The sequence below is a fragment of the Aegilops tauschii genome, chromosome 1, assembly GCF_002575655.3.
Source record: "Aegilops tauschii subsp. strangulata cultivar AL8/78 chromosome 1, Aet v6.0, whole genome shotgun sequence".
Taxonomy (NCBI): domain Eukaryota; kingdom Viridiplantae; phylum Streptophyta; class Magnoliopsida; order Poales; family Poaceae; genus Aegilops; species Aegilops tauschii.
In genome coordinates, this window is record NC_053035.3 from 100,545,247 (window position 1) to 100,566,956 (window position 21,710).

Genomic DNA, 21,710 nt, shown 5'->3' on the forward strand with positions numbered 1-21,710 from the left:
CCATTCTACTTCACTAAACATCTCCATATGAGATCCAATTACTTGTAGGGAAATGCAAGAGACCTCGGTTATGATGATGCACTAGGTCCATAGCTGGGACTTTGTGTATGTTCTCGAAATGCGTTTATCGAGTCCTCATTAAGAAAGTTTCTATACAAGTTTCTGAACGAACACCTTAAGAAAAGTTCTCCAAAAGTTCCCTATGAAAGAATCCTTTGAAGCATATGGTCGTCACAAACGTTTTGACTACTTGTGGAGCCAAAACGGACTCCGTATGATTCAGATATCCATGTTTCAGTTAACACTGTGCAAAACTGATTCCGAACGACAGTTATAGACTAGTTCTTGTGAAGTTGCACCCGATTTTTTCCATTCTACTTCACTAAAAATCTCCATATGAGATCCAATTACTTGTAGGGAAATGCAAGAGACCTCGGTTATGATGATGCACCCGGTCCATAGCTGGGACTTTGTGTATGTTCTCGAAATGCGTTTGTCGAGTGCTCATTAAGAAAGTTTCTATACAAGTTTCTGAATGAACACCTTAAGAAAAGTTCTCCAAAAGTTCCCTATGAAAGAATCCTTTGAAGCATCTGGTCGTCACAAACGTTTTGAGTACTTGTGGAGCCAAAACAGACTCCGTATGATTCAGATATCCATGTTTCAGTTAACACTCCGCAAAACTGATTCCGAACGACAGTTACAGACTAGTTCTTGTGTAGTTGCACCCGATTTTTTCCATTCTACTTGACTAAACATCTCCATATGAGATCCAATTACTTGTAGGGAAATGCAAGAGACCTCGGTTATGATGATGCACCCGGTCCATAGCTGGGACTTTGTGTATGTTCTCGAAATGTGTTTGTCGAGTGCTCATTAAGAAAGTTTCTATACAAGTTTCTGAGCGAACTCCTTATGAAAAGTTCTCCAAAAGTTCCCTATGAAGTAATACTTTGAATCATCTGGTCGTCAGAAATGTTTTGACTACTTGTGGAGCCAAAACAGACTTCGTGTGAGTCAGATATCCATGTTTCAGTTAACACCGCGCAAAACTGATCCCGAACGACAGTTACAGACTAGTTCTTGTGTAGTTGCACTCGATTTTTTCCATTCTACTTGACTAAACATCTCCATATGAGATCCAATTACTTGTAGGGAAATGCAAGAGACCTCGGTTATGATGATGCACTAGGTCCATAGCTGGGACTTTGTGTATGTTCTCGAAATGCGTTTGTCGAGTGCTCATTAAGAAAGTTTCTATACAAGTTTCTGAACGAACTCCTTAAGAAAAGTTCTCCAAAAGTTCCCTATGAAAGAATCCTTTGAAGGAACTGGTCGTCACAAACATTTTGACTACTTGTGGAGCCAAGACGGACTTCGTATGAGTCGGATATCCATGTTTCAGTTAACACCACGCAAAACTGATTCCGAACGATAGTTACAGACTAGTTCTTGTGTAGTTGCACTCGATTTTTTCCATTCTACTTCACTAAACATCTCCATATGAGATCCAATTACTTGTAGGGAAATTCAAGAGACCTCGGTTATGATCATGAACTAGGTCTGTAGCTAGGACTTTGTGTATGTTCTCGAAATGCGTTTGTCGAGTGCTCATTAAGAAAGTTTCTATACATGTTTCTGAATGAACTCCTTATGAAAAGTTCTCCAAATGTTCCCTATGAAAGAATCCTTTGAAGCATCTGGTCGTCACAAACGTTTTGACTACTTGTTTTGCTCGATCCCAGTGACAGAAAGGGAAATGACACGTATTGTATTGTTGCCATCGAGGATAAAAAGGTGGGGTTTATATCATATTGCTTGAGTTTATCCCTCTACATCATGTCATCTTGCCTAATGCGTTACTCTGTCCTTATGAACTTAATACTCTAGATGCATGCTGGATATAGCGGTCGATGTGTGGAGTAATAGTAGTAGATGCAGAATCGTTTCGGTCTACTTGTCATGGACGTGATGCCTATATACATGATCATGCCTAGATATTCTCATAATTATGCACTCTTCTATCAATTGCTCGACAGTAATTTGTTCACCTACCGTAATACTTATGCTATCTTGAGAGAAGCCACTAGTGAAACCTATGGCCCCCGGGTCTATTTTCCATCATATTAATCTCACGTCAACTAGCTATTTCTGTCGCCGTTCTTTTGTCTTGCAATCTTTACTTTCAATCTAACAAAAATACCAAAAATATTTATCTTATTATCTCTTTCAGATCTCACTTTTGCAAGTGCTCGTGAAGGGATTGACAATCCCTTTATCGCGTTGGTTGCAAGGTTCTTATTTGTTTCTGCAGGTACAAGGACTTACGTGTAGACTCCTACTGGATTGATACCTTGGTTCTCAAAAGCTGAGGGAAATACTACGCTACTTTGCTGCATCACCCTTTCCTCTTCAAGGGAAAACCAACGCAGTGCTCAAGAGGTAGCACGTAGCCTGCAGTGCAATCGCTCGGGTTCAGTTAGAGCCCAACGCCTCGCTCGGGTTCAGTTAGAGCCCAACGCCTCGCACACACGCGCGTACGTACGAGAGAAACGCGCATCGCTCGGCCCCCGACCACCCACTGTAACCGGAAACTCCCCAATATTTTCCTCGCCCTCGCTTCTACCATGGTTTTTTCCGTCATGGACGGCCCAAAGAATGTCATGCAGCTGCGTCTCCGGCCCGCCCAGGATGAAAAGCCCATTTTTTGTCATGATTTTTTGTCATAGAAGTAGGAGCCCACCACATCTATGATGATACCGGGTTTTGTCACAATTATCGTCATAGAAGTGTCATAAGCATGACAGATAAAAAATTCGTTCGGCCCAAAATGTCACGGATGTGTCTTTTTTTTGTAGTGTAGTATCATACACTGGTATCATATATATATGCATGATACTAGTATATGACACTCTCCACTATGAGTAGCCTAAGTATAGCCTAACTAAAACACCCACATGTAGTTGTAGTAGGGTTTTTGACTTTATATCCACTAAAATGCAAGGTAAGTGCAAAGAATGACTTAAACATAGCAGACGAGACCTGAAAATGGGCCGGAAAATCAAACCAAGGGTATATCCGCGATTGTTTACCATGATTTTTTTCGAGGCGGAACGATCTAATAACTGACAATTTGGAGTCCGAAGTGCCGCGTCTCCTTTTGGAAACTATGATCCTTCTTGTGAGATGCTCCGGTATGGAAGGTGCGAGCACCAAAATTTGTGCCAAACTTTACCAATTGTTTTCCATGCGATTGTGAGAGCACGCCATAGTGACACAATGATTTTTATTATTTTCCGGACTCTATATGCATTTCCTGAAATTAAAATACCAACAAGGCCTACGCCTCTGGCCGCACCCTGCGGCCGAACTGTTTGAAGTTTTTCCCGTTTCTCGGACAATGAATGAAAACTCGCAAAGCGACACACAAATGATCTTGCTAACACCCACGTGTAGTTGCGACTATATATATATATAGGACTGGACTATTCTGTTACTAGTAACAGAATAATATTCTGTTACCCCTCGGCCCTATATAGGAGCGACGGCGACAGAATCTCGCGAACCCACCCACCCACCTCCCTCCCGATCCCCAACTCGTCCTCCAGCGCGCCGCCCGCTTTCACCCCGCCGATGCGCCGCCCCTCCACGCCGACGCGCCTCCTCCCCCCGCCCCGCCGGTGTGCCGCCCCCTACATCCCCGCCGGTGCGCCTCCTCCCCCCGCCCCGCCGGTGCGCCGCCCCCTCCATCCCCGCCGGCGCGCCTCCTCCCCCTCCCCACCGGCGCGTCGCCCCCTCCATCCCCGCCGGCGCGCCTCCTCCCCCCTTCCCACCGGCGCGTCGCCCCCTCCATCCCCGCCGGCGCGCCTCCTACCCCTTCCCGTCGCCCCTTCATCCGCGCCGGCGCGCCTCCTACCCCCTCCCCGCCGGCACGCCGCCCCCTCCCTCCCCCGCCACACTCACCCCGGATCGCGTCGTCACCGTACTTCCCTGGGGACCTCTCGCGCTGCCGCCTTCCTCCCCTGGCCGCCGATGGTGCCGCCACCATCCTCCCCTAGCCGCCGCTCGCGCCGCCGTCCTCCCCTGCCCCCTAGCTCGCGCCACGGCCGCCCTCTCCCGCGCCGTCAGTCCGATGACCAAGGTGCTTCAGTCCAAATCCATGTGCGGGGGCTGCGAAGATGAACTGATCCATACAAACCAAAACAGTGGTCCGTTCTACAAAGGGAAAATGGTTTAATTAAAAATATTGATCAGTACAAGTTAATAACGGTGGTCCGTTCGGCATAAAAGAAATGACAAAAATTCAAATTGTAAAAGTTCAAGCAAAAAAGAAACCCCATGCAATTCAAAATGGGTAAAGTACAAGCCGTAAAATAAGAGAAGTCCAGAATATCATTGTAAAAAAATGTTTAGTTCAAAAAAAGAATAAAAGAAACATCATCATTTAAAAAAAATATCATTCAGTTCGATGATATAAACCATGCAAGTACAGGTGTGACGATACAAATAAACCGTTGAAAAATTACGAGGAAAAAAATATTACCCAAAAACAGAGCAAAAGTCTAGTTAGTGAAAACACACTTAGTACAAAACCATGCAAACATCAGTACAAACTCTTTTTTCAGAACCATTCAAAATTACTCTACAAAAAACAAGCAGTACAAACACACCCATATATCAGTACGAGTACTCTGTTTTTCATATGGGAAAACAACAGGATCCGTCTTGCCGTATTCAAAATTACTCATCAACGATTGCGAATTTGAGAAAACGTTCAACATGACTAAGTTTCGCATTTTCAATAGCTATCCAACAGTATATTATTTGCCCCATTTCGACAAACTTAACAAAAAATCGTGTTCAAAATCAAATATGACCCTATTCGAATTCGTTTTTAAATCGTAAGGAATTAGAAAAACATTTCTACATAAAAACTTTGCGCATTTTCCATAGCTTTCTAACGCCGTATCATTTGCATCAATCCGACAGACCGTTTGCAAATAATCGCGAAAATACGTTTCGCCCAGAATTTCACCATTTTCCAAATTACTTTTAAATCGTATAGAATTAGAAAAAACAATAGATATATGGAACGTGCGGATTTTCACCAGCTTTCCAACGTCATCTTATTTGCTCAATTCCGACAACCCGTTTGAAAATTGAGTCCAAAATACGATTCGCGTTTTCAGTTTTGGAAAAAGCGTTTTTTTGAAAACTGCTCTTAAACCGTGATGATTTTGCAAAAATGTTTAATATAATCGAAATATAGTTGTCAAGAGCTTTCCAACGATACATTACACGCCCCGTTCCGACCAAAAAAATTGAACTAAAGAAGACGCTCTGTTAAATAGAAATGAAAGCATCAGTTCAACCGCTCGAAGTTAATCAGTACAACCGTTCGAAATTAATCAGTACAACCGCCTGAAACTGTCAGTTCGAGCAGGGTACAGAATAATATTCTGTTACGCGAAACAGAATAGCCTAGATGTATATATATACACACACAAACGAGATCTTTTTTTTGCATATTCAAAGTTTGAGATTGCTAGCCAGGCCTGCTGCCTGGTAAAATGTACCAGAAAATCGAACCATAGGGTACAATCGTGATTTCTTACCGTGGAAAAAATTGGAGGCGTAACGATGAACTCATGTTTTCATTCAAACAAAAATATGTTGTTAGTTAATGTAAATGTTTTAAAATAGCACACGGTTCACTCACGAAAGCCGTGTGTCCACTAAACCATGGCTGAAGACCCCCTGCCACGCGCGCGATCTGAGTCATGCGTTCTGATTGGGCAGAACCCAAACCCCACGGATCGTACGTCTGCACCATTGGATTCTCCTTGATCGAACGGCGATCCTCATCCCTTTCAACAGCACATGCAGTTCCGGTTGTGATTTTATTTATATCCACAAATTGCACGTTAAATTCAAAAAAATGTCTTAAATATAGCAAACGATACCTGAAATGCGTTAGAAAATCAAACCCGTGGTATAATGGTGATTGCCTACCGTGGAAATTTTTATTAGGCCAAACGGTGAAGTCACCGACCACTGAAGTTTGAATTGACACGTCTCCTTTTGGAAACCATGGTCCTTCATGTGAGATGCTCCGGTTTGGAAGGAGCGATCATCAAAACTTGTGCCAAACTTTACCAAAAAAATTCCCCGGGGTCGTGAGAGCACACCATGGGCACACACCGATTTTGATCATGTCTGGACTCCATCTGAATTCCTAAATTAAAATACCAACTAGGCCAACGCCGGTGGCCGCACCTCGCGGCCAAAATGTTTGAAACTTCTCCCCGTTTCTCAGACAATGGATGAAAACTCACAAAGCGACACACAAATGATGTGTACACCTTCTTTGCTAACTAACACCCAGATGTAGTTGTAGAACGGTTTTGAATCTAATTATATGCACTAAATGAAAGGTAAATGCAAAAAATGACTTAAATATAGCAACGAGGCCTGAAATGGGCCAGAAAATCAAACCTAGGGTATATACGTGATTGTTTACCGTGAAAAAAATTCGAGGTAGAATGATGTAGTCACTGACGATTGGAGTCCGAAGTGCCACGTCTCCTTTTGGAAACTATGATCCTTCTTGTGAGATGCTCCAATTTGGAAGGTGTGAGCATCAAAACTTGTACCATCTTTACCAAAAATTTTCCATGTGATCCTGAGAGAACGCCACGGTGACACACCGATTTTCATTATTTCCGGACTCTATATGCATTTCTTGTAATTAGAATACCAACAAGGCATACGCCTCTGGCCGCACCCTGCGGCCGAACTGTTTGATTTTTTTTCCCATTTCTCGAACAATGAATGGAAACTCCCAAAGCGACACACAAATGATCTTGCTAGCTAGCACCCACGTGTAGTTGCGACTATAGCAAACGACTCCAATATAGCAAACGATACCTCAAATGCATGAGAAAATCAAACCATATGGTACAATGGTGATTTCTTACCGTGGAAAACAATTTGGAGGCGAAACGATGAACTCCTGTTTTCATTCAAACACAAATATGATGTTAGTTCATGTAAATGTTTTCAAATAGCACACGGTTCACTCATGAAAGCTGTGTTCCTACCAAACCGTGGCCGATGCCCACCCCCTTGCTGCGCGCGCGGTCTGAGTCGTGCGTTCTGTTTGGCCAGAACCCGAACCCCATGGATCGTACGTTTGCACCATTGGATGCTCCCAGATCGAACGGCAATCCTCATCCCTTTTGACAGGAAATGCAGTCTGGCTAGGATTTGATTTATATGCCAAAATGCACGGTAAATGCCAAAAAATGTCTTAAATATAGCACACGAGAACGGAAATGCGCCAGCAAATCAAACCTGTGGTATAATGGTGATTGCTTAACGTGGGAAAAATTTAGAGGCGAAACGATGAACTCACGTCTTCATTTCAAAATTAGTACGTCATCATTTTAAACGAAATTATTCTCTTTGTGCACACGAGTGCTTAGAGGCAACCGTTTGCATAGGCCTTTTCGCGCGGCGACCGGGGATATCTTCACCCTTTTCACCTAGGCCGCCAACACCCCCCACCGCCCGCCCGCGTTTCACTCAACTAGTCCACCCAATCTCCATCGCCAGCTCCCCCCTCCCCCGGATCCACAGCAGAACCCTCTCAGCGCCGGCGTGCTCACCCCGGCCGTGTGCCCGCTCTTCAGCGTCAAGCCTACCTCCACTGTCGTTCCCAACACGCGGTTGCCCGCGCCTCGCCGTCTTCGTTTGCTCGCCAGCCACCCTCGAGCATCATGTCATCGTTCTTATTGCATTACTCCGTTTTTCCATGAACTTAATAAACTAGATGCATGCTGGATAGCGGTCGATGTGTGGAGTAATAGTAGTAGATGCAGGCAGGAGTCGGTCTACTAATCTTGGACGTGATGCCTATGTAATGATCATTGCCTGGATATCGTCATAATTATTTGAAGTTCTATCAATTGCCCAACAACAATTTGTTTGCCCACCGTTTGCTATCTTTCTCGAGATAAGCCACTAGTGAAACCTACGGCCCCCGGGTCTTCTTTCTCATATATTTACCTTTGCGATCTACTTTTGCTTTGCTTTTATTTTCAAATCTATTAAACCAAAAATACAAAAATACCTTGCTGCAATTTATTCTTATTTATTTTGTTTGGCGTTCAATCTATCAATCTACTACAGTTTCCTCACGTCCGTTTTGCTTATCTTGAGGCGCCGTACCCCGGAAGGGATTGACAACCCCTTTAACACGTTGGGTTACGAGGGTTTGTTATCTATGTGCAGGTGTTGTTTACGTTGTGTTGCTTGGTTCTCCTACTGGTTCGATAACCTTGGTTTCTTCACTGAGGGAAATACCTACCATCGCTGTGCTGCATCATTCCTTCCTCTTTGGGGAAATACCGACGTAGTTCTAGCAGACAAGCACTTTCTGGCGCCACTGCTAGGGAGGCATCAAGAAGCCTGTTAGTTATTGCTCCCCATCGCGGTGAGGAATATTTCCTCGTAATCCCTCTTCCTATTTCGTTTCGTATGTTCCCAAATTAGCTATAAAATAACGGAGAGAGTATATATGTTCATTATCTACCTTCCTAACTAGTACATATAAGCTGTATTTGTTCCAATAAGTTACTGCCAATTTATAGATCGCGGGCGCCCGAGTCACACAAACTTAACAAATAAGCCGTACATTTTCTAAATTATTGCATGACATGTTTAGACAGCTTGATACCAAGTTGTTAGTTTTATGCTTATCCTCCTTTCCCGAGTTTCGCATGTGTTCTGTATAGATGCCGATTAGCAGCAACAACACTCATGCTTTAGGCAATGTATCTTCATGTGATTCTAACAACCCTAGGTCTTCAGCAAATGGTGAGGGATCAAGTAATCTTGAACGGGATAGAGCTGCAGCAATTACCCCTCCGGTCAGGACACGGAGGAACGCTCCAAGGAAGCCCACACACCAGCCTAAAGGTGTATATGAAGTAACCGAGATTGATTTAAAGTCTTGGGCTCTAACTAAACCAGATAAAGCACGCACGAGGTTTAGGAGTGTGTGTGGATTTGTTGGTAGGGCAAGGCTCAACATTAATCTGTCGAGGTTTCGGAAAGCTGACACTGAAACACGGTGAAGGATAGTCCAGGAGATCATGGATCACTTCAATGTTCCAAAGCAGTGGAGAATGCAGGTGGAACACGCTGCACTGAAGAAGGTTAGGGATACTTGGAGAAACTGGAAGCATGTGTTGTACAAGAACTACTTGAGTGAAGGCAAAGACCCAATCCCCGCATACCCCCAAATTACAAAGGCAGACGAGGCAGAATTCAAAAGGGTTAGGGCAACTAAAGAGTTTTCTGAGAAGAGTGCCAAGCAATCGGAACTTCAGAAGAAGAACACACACACACACACACCGTGTGGGTGTGGCAAGATACTACGGCATGAAACCGATATGGGATCAGGAGGACAAAGAAGCAGTAGCGACGGGTGGGAAACCAGCCTTTAGTGAAATCAGGGGCGGACGCGCCAGAGACTACTTGCGGGCACGTGCAAGGAGGCGTGATGACGGAACTTATTACTTTGAAAACTCACATGAAGAAGGCTGTATGAAGTGATGTTAAAGGCTTCCAAGATCCCTGGAAGGTTCTACAGGAACTCAGGGCCATGTGACATTCTATCCGATGCTCTGGAAGCAAGAGAGCCCCCTGGCCGTGCAAGGGGTATAGTGTTAATGTCCCGCACAAGAGGGCTTTCACACTCAGCAAAGAAGAGAGGCTCAGCATGAAAAAAGTGAGGAGTGAAATGAAGCAGAATGGATTGTATGAAAGGTTGAGGAAGGACATGTATCCGGCTGTTTGAAAGGATACTCAGGAGTCAATGATGATGCAGAAGACTCTAACACTGACAGATAGACAGCAGATGGGAGCGGAGGCGGGCATGGAGGATACTGCTTATTGCGCGACAACACCGCACAAGAGTAGTTGTGCATCAGCTGACCCCAGCGACACTGAGACTGTAGCTGCTCATGATGATGTTATATCTGATCTATCTAGAATGAAAGACAGACTGAAGGGTGTGCTTACACATTATGAAGGTACATTAAAATGTGCAATAGCCTGGGTTTGCCCACCCTTCTTGAAGAGAGCCTCTTGTTGGACAATGTGCCATTGAAGTCGGGTTGTGTGAAGTCCTACATGAGAAGTAAAGCCTGGATTCAATGAATTTGCCCTGAAGAATGTCCTAGGAGACTTTGATGAGCAAAGGACCTTGGGAGAAACACTGTTACATCACATCCAGTGGCCACGAATGGAAATAGAGTTCATCGATGAGATCCCTGAAGCCCCGCCAAGAGCAACCAATGTTGCCCCTCAACCGGTGGCGCTCTCCTTGCCACAACAGCTCTCGCGTGCTTTCCCCAAAGAACCTAATACTCGTAATCTGACGGCTGATACATCAATCTATGATCAGTCGGCCCAACTTTGTGCCGTACAGGCCATGTCATCCTCCGCCCCAGAGCAGCCAGTGGCAAGGCCTACAAGTGCTGAAGACGCACCTCCGGTTCAGATGCCAGCCGCCGAAGCAGCGGGGGAGACCCACATGCAGCACATGCTCAGCAGACCAACCTGGTGGAACGGACTGCTAAGTAGTCTGATGCTCATGTGATCAGCATACCAATGTGTCAGCACTTCCTGCTCAGCAAACCAACGCATTGGCATGGAAGGAGGGGATGGCTCCTCTCCTCTCCCTCTCCCACCTGCTCCACCTCCAACCATGGATCTAGCCTTTGATCCATGCGTTCTAGCCTTTGATCCATGCCATGGAAGGCCTACTACATTGGGATTTCAAGCCTGGCCTTGCGGTGGCCGATCAGGTACGTCGGCGGTTTGGAGAAACGATGCATTTCTCTCCATCTCGCAAGACCAAGGAATTTTTCATGGTGGTTTCCTTCTCCTCGGCTTCCTTTCCCCTCTCGGAAGAATCGGTGGGTGTGGCTCTCCAATGTTGCATTGGGGGACATCATCTAGGGTTTAAAGTTACTAAGATTTTTGAAAGGCCATTTCATTTCTTGGTGGCTGGGAACAAGGTTGGACATTTTATTCATGGCCTCAAAGATCGTATTTGGCCGGATTTCATTTGCCACTTTCATCTGTTCAATGGCCGGTTCAATGGTTATAAGCATTTTGATTCTCAATGGCATGCTGATGAAAGGCTTGATCTTGTTGCTTATCGGAGCCCAATGGCTATTCGGATTGATAAACCAGCCTTCACAAAACCTGCTGCCTCTGATCCTGCTACTTCCTCCGAGTTATGTAAATTTGGGCTCATTCCTATAGCCTCCATGGATTTCAATAATTCACATGGTCATGAGGTTTCGTGCTCGAAGATGCCACTCGCGGTTAGGGTTCATCCGGCAAGATCTCCGGTGTCTCCGGCGTCATTACCCACAGCCAGTCAATGCCCAAGGGATTCTCAGGAGCATTTACTCTCGATTGGCAGTTTCCAATTTCCTTGTAATGTCACTTACCCAAAATTGCCACAATGTTTCCTTTCATCAGCTTTCAAATATGCACCGCCGCACACATCATGGCCGCCTTTATTATCCAAGACATACATTTCGGATTTATCGCGTGCAGGTTATATTGAAAAGGAAATCAAAGATCTTGTTGATCGCTGGGCTGCTCTATGTTCACGATGCTTACAGTGGGGTCATATCAAATCAAATTGTCACGCCCGGATTATTTGCATCAACTGCTCGGCCCCAGGGACAAAGGAATTAATTGCCTCGCTCGGCCTCAGAAATCTATTGATGGTAACTCAATTATGGGCCTAGATTCTAATCTTTCAGTCAAATCAACTCACCCTGTGCAGGAAATCAATTTTCCTTCCTGCACGCAACCTTGCCCTCTCACGGCCCCTACGAGCCATCCTTCATCCACCGTTCAATGTGAATCGTGTGGCCACTATGGACACGTGGAGCAATTCTGCTGGCGGCGCCGTTGGGCCCTCCGTTGGCAGTGGCGACCAAAACCCCCCTCTTCCATGCTTGATGCCCCGCATCCCCCCATTGCCACCCTCGCCCACCCCGCTTCCCAATGTTGAAGAGTGCTCTGCTCTAGCAACACCACCATCCCCACCAGCCACCGTCGCCGCCGTCTCCACCACAACCACCACCGTCTCCCCATCCACAACAATGGCCAACTTCCCAGTCAACCCGCTACCCTTCCTTCCTGCTGGCTGGTCAATCGAGCCTGGGCCGGCTGATCGCAAGGTCCGTGCGGACATGGCCGTCAATCCAATCCTGCCTCTCAACAACAGCTTCCTCGCCATCGCCGAAGCCAGCAGATTTGTGCCTCTGCATCTCAGGGAGGATCTTTGCAACACCATTGAAGGGTTGCTGCATGAATCTGGTCTGCACACCACAGAGTCCTCCGACCACCCGCTGGGTGTTGGTATGTTTGCTTTTGCCCATTCTTTCATCCGTGATACAGCAGTCAATACCATGTTCCAGCTAGATGATGAGGATCTGGTAGTGTCTTTTGTGCGCCATAATGCTGCACTCAACATGCGCAATACAACACTGGGTCCAGAGGTTTGGCTTATGTACATTGGTTTCCCTGATGATTACCAAACAAATTTCTATCTCCAGCGTTTTGTAGATGATTATGGCAGAATAGTTACTTGGAATAGTCCTAATGTGGATCGATCTATCGTTCTTATTAAAGTTAAAGTTATTCACATGTGCCTGATCCCCAAAAGTATTGTGGTTCATCAGTTAGGAGGGGACAAAGCTTGCTGGACTACTGCTGCGTACATTCTCAGAGGTGCAGATTGGAACGCTCATGACCCTGAGGTCCCAACGGCTGATGAGGAACCGCCTCCGGCCAATGGTGTGCCTCATCCCATGTTTGGGGATGGTCTTACTGCGGAACAGTTGTACCAGCAGCAGCTTCAGAATTGGTTGCTTCAGAATGGCGTTGGAAATGACCAGGCGCTGCACCATGCCCCTCAGCATGATGGCCCTCAAGAGGCACAGTGGGATCCATGGCCGCAGCCCCCAGCCCCACAAATGCCTTCTGCTCTGGTAAACTTTCAGGCTTGGCTGGTGGCTCAAGGCCTTCATGTGCAAGATGGAATACTGCCTGAAGACAATGTGGCTGATAGCCTCAACTCTGCTTGGAATGATACAAGCTCAACTGCAAGCACATAGGGCTCTTCTCATGGGTCTGAGCTTCAGATCAGTACTCTCTTTGTGGCTCCTCCTGTGGTTCACAACATTATCAATGTTGATGTGGCAATTTCTGCAGTAACTATGAATGTCAGCATCTCAGTTGAAGGAAATGAGCTCACTACAGTGCTGGCTTCAGACTTGATACCGCACAATATATTCACTGCTCATCTTTCAAGGTCTATTTTGTCTGTGGTTGCAGCGTTTGGGCCCTGGAGCTCTGGTTATGGTCTGCCTCCGTTGGAGTTACAGATGGCAGCTCACAGGACTATTGTGCAGGTCCCTGATCATGAGACTACTCACCTGGTGTGCTTTTCTGCCGGCATTTTGAACCCAGAACCAGTCCCTAGCACTGTCCAAATAGCCGAACTTATGACCGAAGATGTTGTTTCTGCACTGTTGCCTGTGTTGCATCCTGGATCACCTACCAATGTACCTGACCTTAGTAACACTCGAGCTGCCCTGACTGATGATAGCTCAGTTTCTTCTGCTGACATGCTCAGTTTGGCGCCAGCTGCAAATTTGAATGAGGGGCCTCAAGTTGTTCTTCCTTGCCCAATTGTAGAGGGTTCTGAATTGGGCTTGGCCCAGGTGCTCTCAGACGCGCCTGGCCCATCTGCAGCCCATCCTCGTCGCTCCAAACACAAGGCTCCGCTGGTCACTACTGAAGTTCGTCGCAGCACCAGGTCAACTCGTTTTGATGGACTCAGGGTGCCGTAGATCACTGACACTCGCGCCACTACTTCTAAGGTCAAGCCTAGGGTGACTCCTTCTGCTGCTTCAAGCTCCTCCACCGTGAGCATGGGCCAAGCTCCCCCGCCGACCCCTATCAATGTCTTGCAGGATATTGGCATCAACCGTTGCGCAGTCCCTTCTCAGGAGCTCAGTGAAGATGCCCTGCTCGCCTCAGATATCAATGCTGTCATCCCTAACAGCTTGGAGGATGGCTCCTCCTCTTCTTCTGCTTAAGTAGTTGATCTTAATGCCTCTTTTGCGTAACTGGAATGTCCTATGTTGGAGTGTGTGTGGCTTAAACTCAGAAAAAAGCTCCTAGCACTCTCTAATGTGATCTCTGTTAGTGGGTGTGCTATCGTGTGTCTGCAGGAAACTAAAAAAACCTGTTATCGACCTAGCTTTTATTAAATCTTGCTGTCCTAAGTGCTTTGATAAATTCGCTTGCATTCCTTCTCGTGGTGCTTCTGGTGGTTTTCTTACTATTTGGAACAGTTCCATCTTTTCTGGTACTGTGATTGTTCAGGAGAAGTTTGCTTTGGGAGTTCAGTTCACAAGCACTCTCTCTGCCCATGCATGGTCACTATATAACATTTATGGCCCTTGCACATGACCTGCACGTGAGACTTTTACTCAGTGGTTGTATGATCGAGATATTCAGGCAGATGTAGATTGTTTATTTCTCGGGGATTTCAATTATATTCGAGGCCCAGAAAACCGCAACAAGCCAGGGGGTGATGTTAATGACATGATAACCTTCAATGACATTATTCGCAAGCACAATCTTGTTGAATTACCTATTAAAGGCAGATTATACACGTGGAGCAACATGCAACAAGACCCACTGCTCGAACAACTAGATTGGTTTTCACCTCTCTTCATTGGACCAATGCCTATCCTAATACCATGGTCAAACCGCTATGCAAGCCCACCTCGGATCACACGCCTTGTGTAGTAAACATTGAGACAAAAATACCTTGAGCCAAACTGTTTAGATTTGAATCATATTGGTTACTGCACCCAGGCTTCATGGATGTGGTTAAAGAAGTCTGGAACAGACCTATTAATGTGCCTAATGCAACTACCTTACTCTGCCGCAAGTTCAAGCTACTTCGAGAAGAACTCAAATCTTTGAGTAAGAATATTTCTCGGCTTTCTGTGGCCATTGAAAACACAAACAACACCCTGTTGAACTTGGACACGCTGGAAAATCAAAGGAGTCTCACACTACCTGAAAATAACTTTCGTAAGATCATCAAAAAACACCTCTTACGTTTGTTGGACTATCAGAAGCAATATTGGAAGAAACGGTGCACCATTCGTTGGGTTAAGTTTGGCGATGAAAATACGAAATTCTTTCAAGAAGTGGCAATAGATAGGTATCGAAAGAACAACATTGCAAACTTACAAACTTCTGATGGCCTCGTGGTGGAGGATCACACGGGAAAAGAAGCTCTCCTCTTCCACGCCTACTCAGATGGACTTGGCACCTCAAGCCCTGCACAAATGCAGTTTGACCTCCCATCATTAATACGGCCAAATGAAAATCTTGAGCATCTAACACTACCTTTTACTCATGAGGAAATTGATTTGGTCATTAAAGAGATGCCAGGGGACAGGGCTCCTGGTCCGGATGGATTTAGTGGCCTCTTCCTTAAAGCATGCTGGCCAATCATCAAGGAGGACTTTTACACGTTGTGTAATCAATTCCATGCAGGAACTATTAATCTCCAAAGCATTAATGATGGACTAATTACTATTATCCCGAAGAATGGATCCCCAACTACAGTTAAGGACTACAGGCCAATCACTCTACTTAATTGCTGCCTCAAGCTTATTACAAAACTCCTGGCCAACCGTCTGTAGAAGGTCATTCTAAAAATCATTCATCGTAATCAGTATGGATTCATACATGGAAGATCTATTCAGGATTGCCTTGCATGGACATTTCAATACATTCATCAATGCCAAGCTTCTAAGCGCCCAATTGTCCTGCTAAAATTGGATTTTGCCAAAGCATTCGACACCATTAAGCATGATCCCATGATCAACATCGTGAAACATATGGGCTTTAATGATCAATGGTTATCCTGGATCAAATCAATCTTTTCCTCAGGCAGATCTTCCTTTCTTCTCAATGGTGTTCCAGGCAGACAATTTCACTGCCGCCGTGGAGTTAGGCAGGGCGATCCCCTGTCTCCACTCATCTTCGTTCTAGCGGCCGACCTACTTCAATTAGCTATTAATGCAGCATATAGGGAGGGTCTGATTCAACTTACCTTCCCATGCAACAGCCAAATGGACTACCCCATTGTCGAATACACTGACGACACGATCTTGCTCATGCCCGCCTGCCCGCAACAAGCCTTGATTATCAAAAATATCCTCAACAAGTATGCCCAGTCCATTGGCCTTAAAATAAATTTCCATAAATCTATGCTCATTCCTATCAACCTGGAGCCCGATCTTGCTTCTCAAATGGTCTCTATCTTCGAATGCAATATTGGAACCATGATGTTCACATACCTTGGACTGCCTTTATGCACGTCTCGGCCGACCATACAAGACTTTATGCCTCTCGTCAGTTCTGTTGAAAGAAGCATGTCTTCCACATTATCCCTTATGTCCCATGCTGGGAAGCTGGCTCTTCTCAACTCCACAGTGACTTCTCTTCTCATCTACACCATGTGCACGCTGCATCTCCTGCCAAAACTCATAGATTTACTGGATAAAATAAGACGCAGATGCCTATGGATCAAGAAAACCGAGCAAGGGGACAAATGTAACTCATTGGCTGCTTGGGACATGGTATGCAAGCCCAAAAATAAGGAAAGCCTCGGAGTTCTCAATCTACGCATTCAAAACGAAGCTTTGCTCCTCAAGTTCTTACACAAATTTTACAACAAGATGGATATTCCTCGGGTTCAACTCACTTGGGATTCATACTACACCCAAAAAATACCACACGCATGCGACCCGGTTGGATCATTTTGGTGGAAAGACATACTCAAACTCACTCCTATATTTCGGGGAATCTCCAAGATCAATATTGTCTGTGGCACTACGGCGCTATTCTGGAAAGACCTCTGGTCTGACCAACTTCTTCAGGAATCACATCCTCGTGCGTTCTCCCACTCTTTGAACGAAGATATCTCTGTCAAGGATTTCTTGGGGATCACATCGCTGGGAGAAACGTTCCACCTACCTCTGTCCCCCCAAGCACATGCAGAGGTCAGGAACATGCAGATAATTGCGGCGGAATACAACCTTCCACGACGGCCACGTACGTGTGGCATTACGTATGGGCTAAAACGATCTTCAGTCAACGGATTATTACCGCTTCTTCTTCAGGGACATTCATCCTCACCAAGTGTTCTGCTGGATCTGGAAATCAAAGTGCACGATGAAATTAAAGGTCTTTGCTTGGTTGCTCTTCCATGATAGACTCAATACACGGAATATGCTCAAACGAAGGCATTACAAGATCGGAGATGATCACAACTGCCTCCTATGTGGACTGAATATAGAAGAAACGGTTGAACACATGATCTTCACCTGCTCCTTCAGCAAACGTTGTTGGGATAAACTTGATATTCATTGGGAACCCTTCCTCGGCCGCTTACAAGCTATTGCAATTCAAAAAAGCAGCAACTCCTCCCCAATGTTTCTGGAGAGATTCATGGTAGCAGCCTAGAGTATTTGGAAGGAGAGAAATAACAAACATTTCAGAGCCATAAACCCCTCTCATAGTTCCTGGCTAGAAAGATTCAAGAAGGACTTCGAACTGCTTCAATATAGAGTCAAAGAGGAGCGTAGGACCTTTGGTATAAACTTTGTAAACTCCTTATAGTTGTACCACCTTCTGTCTAATTTACCTCTCCTCACTTGTCACAAAGTGGACAAGTCCCCCCTCCCCCACTATGTAAATACTCACCTGTATAGTGCACTTATTATTTTCTTTAATATATTTACACAGTAGGAGCCTTTCCTACTGTTCACGGTCAAAAAAAAGCGTTGGCATGGCCTCCTCAGCACACCGACAAGTTGGCACCACCTGCACAGAAACCCGACATAGCTTCAACGCATGGTCAGAAGTCTGATGCCTCTGCTCCTACAGCCCAGCAGTCCATCACAGCAGCACATCTAGCTCAGCGGTCCCGCATAGATAAACCGTCTGATAAGGAGTCCGTCGAAGCTTCACCGTCTGCTCGACAGTCTACCTTGCTGCCAACCCGACGTTCTGGCAGAAATGCTTCAAGTACCAAGAAGGAAGCGGCCAAAAAGGCTTCACCCGCGAGGAAGCACGACGGGAGAGCGAAGTGGAAAGAGAACGATTGCCTCTTACTTAAAGCACTCATCGCACAGAACCAAATTAATAGCAGGTTGTTCGAATCGGGGAGTAATATTATTTCTGACAGCATGGATGATGAAGAAGTATATTTGTTGCTTGCTAAAAGTAAAGCAGGCATACTTGAAGCAGGCAATTACGCCCATGGCCAGCCATTTCTTGTTGGGGAATACTTTGATGAGTGCAGCTCCAGTTGCCGCGAGTTACATGAATATTGCATGGATCAAATGTCAGCAGGTCATTAGGGTTTGCTAGTCCACTACAACAGAGATTATTTTCGACATGATGCTGGTTCCATCAATGTGAGTTTCGTGGACTTACATCTCTTCTTCAACTTCAATGAGCTTGATGCCACTCTTGTTAGATGCCTGATTTTGTAAGTACTTAACAAACTCTGATCAACTTCTCCATACAAGGTTGTAAATGATAAACATGTAATTGCATTTTATTCCTCTCAGGGTATTGAATGTGCAGAGAAGAAAAAGGGAGAGTGTGTATTTCATAGATCCTGCATTAGCAAATGGCACAACATTAGATGGTAAGGACCTACGGGACTGGGCCATTAACATGGTCGTCCGTCTCTTCGAAAACACATCCCATGCAGAATCATTTTTCTGGCCATATCATGAACAGCAAGTCAAGTAAACAACCATGCATACACTGATTGTCTTTCAGATTTCGACATAATTCGTAAGTTCATGGCTTTCTTAATATGTAGCGATCACTGGATATTGCTCCAAACAAGAACATAGTTTACTACATGGATTCTCTTAGAGAATCAACAAACGCTCAGGATCTGATGCATCTTCAGCAATTCATGGATAGGTATTGAATTCTATGATGTTGAAATTAATTTGCATTCATATCTGGTTCAATAATTGATGCTGTCAAAATTCATCTTCATTTGCAGTGTGCTCGCATTGTGGAAAACTAAATCAGGGAACTGTTCAAGAGGGAACTACCTCTGCAGCACGAGATCGTTTCTCCGGTAACACACCGAAATCCATTATTTTTGGAAAATTATCCAATAGTCTGCAAATACCTTTTCTTACGCTAGTCAAATGTTCAAGATTCTAAATAAACTAGTTTTTCCAAAGAAAAAATAATACATCTAACACCGGTTAGGTTGTTCCTAACAGGACAAATACATGACTAATTATGTACAAAAAAATTCAATGTCCTCAGCAACAAGCAGGGACCAACCTTTGTGGATACTATGTTTGCAGACACATGATCTCCATCTGCAAATCTGCTGATCGTTGTGACGATCCTCGCGAATTAGTACCAGTAAGTCCATCTTAATTAATATCTTCTACTCCACTCATATGGCACATTCTGATCTGAAAAATAATGCAACTCATCTTAGAACCGAGGACCCCTGAACCGTTCCCGGCTGGTGAATTGCTGATGGTTTGGAGATTTATCAGCGACTTCTTCCTGAATCACTACATCAATCCCACTGGTGGTAATGAAGATTTCAGCATGCGTTCTCCTGAAACATTGAGTAAGAGTTAGCCGCTAAACATATACGCATGGATCCATTGTTTTCCATTTGATGAGGTCTTCGTATTTCGTACACTATGATTAATTATGTAATGCATATATGTGTGGACAAATCATTGGAATTTAGCTACCATATGCTCAATTGCAATTGTTGCAAAATCTGATGAATGTTCTTCCTGTGGACACTATTTGTTCAACGGAATATTGTGGTGAATTTGCTTTTTGCATGCCGATTCAAAATGGGATATTTTTGTTTTAACTTCGCAATTGCTCTGCACACGTTTCAACTAAATGAGTGCGTGCGATCTACATTGGAAAGCATACGTAAATCATAGCGGAACCGTCGGTGATACACAACAGATCGCAAACGATTTACAGCGCTACTACGTGTGCGTAGGGTCTCCGGAACCGTTTGTGATATCACGGTATCGCACATGAGAGCTCGGAGTAAACCGTGCCCAATGTAAAATACAATCCCAGTCCTAATTTTTAGAAACGTGTGGGATCCCAAACGAAAAGCACACGTCACTCTTGCCGCAACCGTCAGTGATACACAACAAATCACACACGGTCTGCAGCACTTGTATGTGTGCGAAGGGGCTCCTGAACCGTTTGTGATAGAACATTATCACACATGGTAATTGTTAGGAAACGTGTGCATGGAGTCTTGCATTGTAGATGGGTTCCATAGAAAACTCGTGTGCGATGGGGCACATATCGCACATAGTTCATATGTTGGCCCGTGTGCCTTAAATACTATTTCCCAAACGGTTCATTATGACACACCGTTTGGTTTCACTGCGTCATTAGAAACGTTTAATCACCGGTCCCACACGTGCGAAAGAATTTAGTGTGTGTTGCATCACACACGATTACATTTTGCAAGGCCTCTAGATCATGGCTCCATATCCCCGACGGTTTCTGGGTCGTGTGGGAAGGACCCCCCCCCCCCTATCGCCCACACTCACTTGGCGATGGTTCCAAATGCCGTCGCGGAAAGGGGTTAAAAATCGTGTGTATAGCACCAACACGTACCAGTGCCCCCTCCTGCTCGTGTGATGAAGAAGCGTAAATCCAGACCCGACACACCTTCCATGCCTGCTAGGAATGCCTCAAGCGATCCTGTTGCCCCACCACCGACCGCCATTGTTGATCTTCAGCGCATTGGAGCTCGCCTTGGTATTGCACTTGAGAAGATCACCACGGAGAGGCTTGTTGCCGATCCATCTTCCTCCAGCAGCAGCAATGTTTCCGATGATCAGTAACAGGCTTCGCTCCTAGGGTCAATGGCGTACCCGTATGATCGCCATCTATCTTTATTTGTTTTATTTTGTGCTGAACATCATCGCGTCATATTTAGCAGGGTTGTATAGGCCATTGCATGGTCTATGTTTGCTTTTATTTCCTTTGGTTTGTAATGAATTTGAACTCCTTTAGAGAATGGAAAGTCCTTTATTGGAATATGCGAGGTCTTCATTCTGAAGCTCGCCAACTTGCGCTTAGGCAGAAGATTGATGAATGTGGCTGTTCTGTTATATGCCTGCAAGAAACCAAGTGCTCTCATATTGATCAACATTTTTAAGGAGATTTTTTCCACACCGTTTTGATAATTTTGTGTATGTCCCCTTGTTGGGAGCTTCTGCTGGAATGGTTGTTATTTGGAATTCATCTTTCTTCTCGGGCAAATTAATTGAGGCACATCACTATCGTATTATTGTGGAATTCAATCACAACACACGGGGGATTGTTGGACCTTGGTGTGTGTATACGGCCCGTGCCAAGGCCCATCAAGAGATGATTTTGCTCAATGGTTATATAATCTTGATATACAATTTGGTGCAAAGTGGCTAATCCTTGGTGATTTCAACTTCATGCGCTCATTGGATAATCATAACCTT

At 45.1% G+C, this 21,710-nt stretch overlaps 1 pseudogene; it reads left to right on the forward strand.

Moving 5' to 3' along the window:
- The first annotated feature begins 14,030 nt into the window (after positions 1-14,030).
- LOC141027732 (uncharacterized) lies at positions 14,031-18,024 on the forward strand (annotated as a pseudogene).
- The last annotated feature ends 3,686 nt before the right edge of the window (positions 18,025-21,710 follow it).